The sequence below is a fragment of the Meleagris gallopavo genome, chromosome Z (assembly GCF_000146605.3).
Source record: "Meleagris gallopavo isolate NT-WF06-2002-E0010 breed Aviagen turkey brand Nicholas breeding stock chromosome Z, Turkey_5.1, whole genome shotgun sequence".
In the NCBI taxonomy this organism is placed as follows: Eukaryota; Metazoa; Chordata; class Aves; order Galliformes; family Phasianidae; genus Meleagris; species Meleagris gallopavo.
The window spans coordinates 65,102,004-65,108,924 of record NC_015041.2 but is presented as its reverse complement, the minus strand read 5'-3'; the positions used below and the strand labels follow the sequence as shown (position 1 = coordinate 65,108,924).

General features: G+C 45.1%; 1 long non-coding RNA gene across 2 annotated transcripts; it reads left to right on the top strand.

Annotated features, from left to right (window-relative positions):
- Positions 1-611: 611 nt before the first annotated feature.
- Positions 612-6,915, top strand: LOC109364116. 2 transcript variants are annotated; one of them, XR_002110134.1, is made up of 4 exons: positions 612-927; positions 3,262-3,379; positions 4,422-4,561; positions 5,980-6,915. It is a non-coding gene; the product is annotated as an uncharacterized LOC109364116 (long non-coding RNA). The 2 variants fall into 2 exon arrangements; XR_002110132.1 differs by having other exon boundaries at positions 3,262-3,397.
- The last annotated feature ends 6 nt before the right edge of the window (positions 6,916-6,921 follow it).

Below are 6,921 nucleotides of genomic sequence, written 5' to 3'. Positions count from 1 at the left end.
GGCCTCTCTGTGGGACTGGCTCTGGGAGGGATGCAGCCCCGGCAGAGAGACTTGCCTCACCAAGCCACTGCTTTAACATGCACTTTCCCAGCTCGGCTTTGTATGGTTAAACAGAGATTGAACCCTATTATGTGACCTCTCGGGTCCTTGCCTGTCAATTGAGCTGCTTCCCACATGCTGCTTTCCCCATTTACAGCTAGCACTAGACCTTACCCTCTTAAAAAAGCATCTTGTGAGTGTGACCTACTGCTATTTTAAGTGAAACTCTGCTGTTACCAGCTATTCAATGACATTTGTGACCACAACCTGCATTTTCCCTCCTTTCTCTGAAGTAGCCTGAAGCCGAAACCTGGGATTTAACTCCTTGGCTGTGTGCATACTGGGAAAGTGTTGTGCTCTGAAAGTAACACCTCCTATTTTATCATATTGGCTCATGATGTTAGAATCACAGAATCACAGAACGGCCAGGGTTGGAAGGGACCTCAAGGATCATGAAGCTCCAACCCCCCTGCCACAGGCAGAACCACCAACCTCCATGTTTAATACCAGCCCAGGCTGCCCGGGGCCCCATCCAACCTGGCCTTGAACACCTCCAGGAATGGACGGGGCATCCACAGCCTCTCCAGCAGCCTGGAGAGCCTCACCACTCTCTCTGTAAAGAACTTCCCCCTGAGAATGGATGTTGAGGGATGTTAGAGGCAGATGTTGGTCGTATAACAGTAGAGTTTGAACCTTCCCACCAATATTCCATTCCATGTTGTTGCCATGAGACAGATGACAGCAAAGGGGCAGTATGACATGATGGCATCTGGCCTGGAAGTGCAGCTGAAGTACAGGTGTAGAACTGAATTTCTCCGTGAAGAAAAAATGGCACCCACTGACATCCACTGATGCTTGCTGAGTGTTTATGGAGACCAACCAGTGGATGTGAGTGCAGTGAGGTGGTGGGTGTGTGCTGTTGTTCCTCACTGGTGAAAGTGCATAGCTAATGTTGTGTTGAAAAACAGTGTTTTGTTGCTGAGGATCTGCTCTATCAAACAGTGTTATTGTGCTTTTTGCATCTGTTGTAGTTTCCATGGAAATAAATAGGAGGAGAGGCCTACGTACAAGGCTTGGTTTGCCTTGCACTGGTGCACAATGCTCTTGTTGAGCACCAGATCTAGATTCAAGGCTTTCTGTGCAGACTGGCTAAGGGAAAAAATGTATGGGGACATCGCCCTCCCATATGTGTCCCTGGGACATGCAGACTATGGGCTTTCACTCCCAGTATGCAAAGGATGGGGAAGAAGAAAACAGCTGGCCTCATTGCCTCTGCTTGGCTGCTCCTACACGTGCCTGTACAGGGAATCATGAGCTTGTTGTGTGCTTTGCACTGCCAAAGTGCTCATGTTGACATTATATAGGAGTTTTCATGTCGTACTGCGGTATGCATTTTAAATATTAATAATATAAAATTAATGATGTGTACACTTCTTATTACATGCAACACAATCATTTACAAAATCTAAGGAAGCAAAGCTTTTATGATGAGAAAACTGCAATTACATCAACGTTTGCAGTAAATCCTGCTCTTTTCAGTGACTGACAAATTAATATGAATATATTTTAGGTATGTAAATACTTTTCCTCTGAAAGGTACAATCAGAAAACCCAGCATACAGGTTCCTAGAGTCATGCTTATTACTCATTTGGCATATCTACAAGACATTAATAGTAAGAGAAGGCACTACTGTTTTGAAAACACACTTTTTGTTTGTCCTGATAATTGGTTCATCTGTGCTGCACAGCAAACTCCAAAGGAAAATAATTTATTATCAGCAAAACTCCTGATCAGGGGTCTTTAGTATCTGATCTTTCAGCCATGCTGTACAAATACCGTCACTGTATTTGTGTACAACACGAAATAAAGTCAAAAGCACTGCAGCCTGCTGGTTTCAAATGGCATTCTGCTCTCTCCTGAGCTCTCTTCATCCCCTGATACCAGAATTGTGTGACAGCATGTTGGTGTGTCAGAAAGATGCAGCCATCCCACCATGGTATTCCCTTGGCATTGCTGCCAGCGGAGGAAACCTACACAGCAAAAGCAGAGACTGGTATTTGCATCACTGTGCAATTTATTGCCTTGTGATTGTGTAATGAAACCAAATCAAGACTTAACCTATGTATCAGTCCTCTTAAAAGATGCCTTCTTTTTGCCTGTGCAAGTTTAGGGTAGGAGAGGTATACATAACATGGCTCCTTTGGGTCTGAACTGCCCAGCTGCACTCCTGGTCTCTCCAGTGAGTGCTCTCAGGGGTATGGGATCGTGCCTGGCCTCAGCAAGGAGCAGTGAGGCTGTGCAGGACCAGTGGAGCCTGTCTGTGCCTGGGGGGATGAGAGGAATGCTGTGACCACAGATGTGGTTTGGAGCTTCAGCCCTTGTGTCTGTGGAAGGCTTTTGCCTGGGTGCCAGGCTGAGGAAGCAGACTCTCCTCTTGGCCAGCCATTAACAAAACCTGAGCTAAGACTCTTAATCTCTGTTCTGCATTTCACCACCTGAGATTTCTGACCTGAAGCAGCTTTGATGGCAGCAGTAGCTTCTCACCAGAGCCATAGCCACACAGTTTTAAGCTGGATGTGAATATTAAACAATTGTTGGCTCACCCCTTGGCAGCAGGTTTAGTAGGGATGAGCTAACCCTGCATCCTCCCTGGGATATCCTTCTGGGATAGCAGGATCTTGAGTCCCCAGTAATGGTTGAAATGTGGCATTCAGTGGGACCCATCATGATCTGCTCACCAGCTGGTGCTTCGTGACCTTACAGCTTCTGCAAGTGCTGATGTCAAAGACTTCGTACTCTCTTTGGAACATTAATTAAAAACCAAATAATGACAGACCAAGTCCTTGTCCTGTGAGAGAAGGCTGTTGGACTGGACCTCATTTGTGATGGGCTCAGCAGAGAGGCTCTTCATGGTTTGTTTTCCTGCACAGATAATGCAAAACTGTTTTGAAACCAAAACATCCGTGATTAGGCATTGCTGGTGTTTGAAAATCCTGTACAACAGTGTCTGTTGATAGGAACTTTAGCATAAATGAGAACACAGTCTCGAGGCAAACCCTTTCTTTATTCTCTTATTGCTTTTACAGATACACGAGTGTCGATATAGGGAGTGCCTCTATCAGGGCTGCTCACAGTCACAGCAGTCTGAATTGTGTTTAGATGAAGATGGACTCACAGGGAGGAGCATTCACTACTGCTAGCAGTTGTTTTTTTTTTTACAGCTAACCATTTTCTTTCAAGTCAGCCCAGTTGAGGAGATGCTGAAGGCCTGAAGGCTGGTGTAAGCCCTGCTGGGGACACTGAAAGCCCACATGCTGCTCATGTCAGCAGGCAGAGCAGGTGGAGTATGGTGCAAGGGTAGGTGGAGGCAGCATGGGACACGTAGGGATGGCCACAGGCAGTGCCAGAGGGGCAGGGGGAAAGGCACGGGCCTTCCTGGTGCGTCTCGCGCTCACAGCATAATTAGATCGCATAAATGCCGGTGCTGTTAACAGCCACAGCAACTGACTGTTGAATCAGAAATGTCCCCCTGCCACCCGCCTCTGAGGTGTCTGCACTTACATATCACTTCCCATTAAAACAGTCTGTGGGAGGCACCGGGGTGTCAGGGCTGGGTGATGGAATTGAATTAGTTGGAATAACTGAATAAGTTTCAGATCGAGGAGTGACAGCTTGTTCATATACATTTTAAATGCCCAGCAGCAGCCGCATAATTTGCTTTACTCGGGCTTGGCTGTTTGCAGCGACAAGGCAGGGCTCAAAGCTGCCTGCTTTGAACAGTGCTGCCCTCACCATCACTTCCTTATGGGGATGAGCTGAAAGAAACTAATGCAAATAATCAGCTTATGCATTTTTCTCTTTTCTCTTTCTTTCTTGGGTACCGGGTGATTTCAGATTGCCTGGGAAGTGCTGTCACCACACCGTGCAGAAGATGGCATACAGTCTGCACGGTGAGGGGAGAAGGGTTATGGAAAAGCCTTCCTTGTGTCTTACTTCAAAGTCTGTGCCAGCAGAAGAAATGAAGACCAAACAAACAGATTTTGAGGATAAGCTTAATAACCTATTGTGTGCTTGGCACTCATATAGCACCTTTAATCCATGGTCCTTAGAATACTTCAGACACATCAATAAATGATACAAACATAATAGCTTTGTGTTATAATAAAGATATGTTGCTCGTCCATAAGCATGAGAAAAATGCATTCCTGGAAAGATGAATTGTGCATCTATAACCAAAAAGGAAGCCTGTAATAAAATGGGACATAAACAGGGAAATCTTTGTTTCCAGCTTGTCGTCATGAGATTTTTGAGGAAATTCATAGCTTTAGGCCAAAGAATTATTACCAAAAATACCTGTCTGACTGGCATTTATTATTTGCAGAGCTTGTAAGGCCTCCTAAACGTAATGATGTTTACCCTCCTGCTTGGTAGCCTGCCAACAGAAAGGCTTCGTCTCTCCAATAACTGCCTCCATCTCTGTGATTGGACTCACCTGCAGATATTTTCTTCTCTACGTTACCAGTAAGTGAGATACTGACTATAAAGTCTTCCTCCTGCAAATGCAGAATAGGTAATAGCTGGCCACGAATACTAGAGCCACTGTATCCTCATTCTGCCCAGAGTTTTTGTTTTCTTTTAAATACAGCATTGTTACCCTCTACTATCTGCAGACTATACAGATAGGGCAAGTGTTTGAGGTCTTTAATCAAAGCCAGAATTTCCAATAGGTTTTCCAGATTAATGACAGGAATTCATGCTTTAGTAAGGCATAAAGCAATGCAGAGGGAGGAAAGCTACCCAGAGCAACTGGGCTCATTCATGGGGAGCCTTATAGACATGGCCTATGGCAGATGGTAACAACAGTTATCACGTGGTAATGTGGCTACTGCCCTGCTGTGGAGGTGGATTCAGAAAAGGTCCGAAAAATCAGTATGACCTTCAGGACTATTCTGAGAAAGTTTTGCTGTAATCCTATGCCCTAAATAAATGCATCTGAATCTGCCTTGTGAGTATTTCTACTCTGCATCAAAGTGATTGAAATGCAGAAATTAAATGGAAAACTACACAGAAGGAAAATACCTTAATGCACGAAGGTCTTCAAGTAAGAATGGTAGATGAAGTACTTAAAGCAGAGTTATTTGCCAGTCCTTACCACATAGTGGCACCTGAAATGTTATACTGATGAACTATTCTAAGTTGATGGGTTAAGTGTGGTTTCTTGGACCTTCTTGGGAAATGCATGGTTTTTAATTGCAGCAACATTACCTGTATTAATGGATGTGGCAGGAAGTGGGTGAATATGTGCTTATACGTAAGGCTGTCCAATATTTTCCACTGCAACAAGCTGCTTGTTTGCAGTATTACCAAGCAGTGTTCATTGGAAGCCCAAGGACCTTGGCCTGGTGGGACAGGGAGCAGTGGTCTGGGCAGCCACAGTGAGACATTTTCTCCTCGTCCCATCTAAAAACCCTTTGCACATCCCAGTTTGAAGTTTCAAAGTTGCTTTGCAGTAGTGTACTGGGGGATTAAAATGGTGAAAATACTTTTGACTCTGACTTAACCACACAATTCAGGAGATATGTGAATAGAAGGAAACTTTTTAGCATTTGACAGAACAATTTTGATGCTCTCATATGCAGTCAGGCTAGCCTTGTACTTTACCATGCAGCTTTGCATTGCTTTTTTTGCTTTCCTGGTAGTTTGCCTCTCTTCCTTAATGTGTTATTCAGATCTCTTCTTGTTTTAGTTACAGAAATCCTCTTTTATTTTTCTATTAAATATAGAGTACTAGAAATACACATAAATATGCAAATACCCGATGGGAGAGAGGCAGGCTCTTCTCAGTTTTCTGCTGTGACAGGACAAGAGGCAATGGGCATGCACAGGGACACAGAAAATTCTGCTTTAACATAAGATTTCATTCTGTATTCTTCATCCAGGAAGTCTGCTGGAACCAATCACCCATGGAGAGGACAGTGTCACCCATGCAAATACTCAGAACCCACCTGGGCATGGTCCTGGACATCCTGCTGTGGGTGATGCTGCTGGAGTGGGCAGCTGGACTGCGTGGTCTCTGGAGATGCCTCAGCTGTTCTGTCAACACATCTGGGTTCTGTAATGCGTGTAAAAATACAGCGAAAAGCAATGATGCCAAAAGAAGTCCAGGGACCTCTGCTCCTCTCTGCAAGCCTATTCACTGCCTGGCAAGTCCAGCTTCAGTTCAGGCTCAGTCAAAGTCACAGCAGGGACCAAAACCATACTGAGATGAGAGGAAGGAGGAAGATGGATGTGGTCGAGATCCAAGCTGCTGGGACAGGAGACCTTCCGTGCCCCCTCAGCAGCTGCCCCAGCAGTGAGGTAGCCCAATGGGCAGTTGAAGGGAGGCTGTCCCACCAGTGTCCAGCTGGTAGCTGAAATGGGCAACCTGCAGGACATTTCCTGATCTCTGCCAGCCAAGAACTACAAAACCCTCTGTAAAAAATAAGTGGATAGAAAGGCTAGGGGAGGACTGTCATAGCTGCTTTTACAGCAGCAGTGCAGCTGATGGCTGATTAAAGAGGTGGCTCACCGAAGCCCGATTATAATCTGGCATCTAATTGCTCCTGGCTAGTGCTAGCCCCCCAGGCAGGAGGCAGCTGGCTGCCTGCAGTTCTCCAGCCTCTAAGGAGAAGGGAAAAACTTTGCTGGCTCTGTGGGTTTTTCTCTTTGGCACAAATTGGAAACAAATCACTCATCGTTTTTACTGTTGTAAATGTTATGGGTTTTTTTTTTCCCCTTTATGTGAGGCAACCTCTAATTAGCTCCATGAGTAAGACCATTCTGTGTCTTAAATGACTTGAATTCCAGCCTCATAAAGTTGTTTTTTTTTTTTTGTTTTTTTT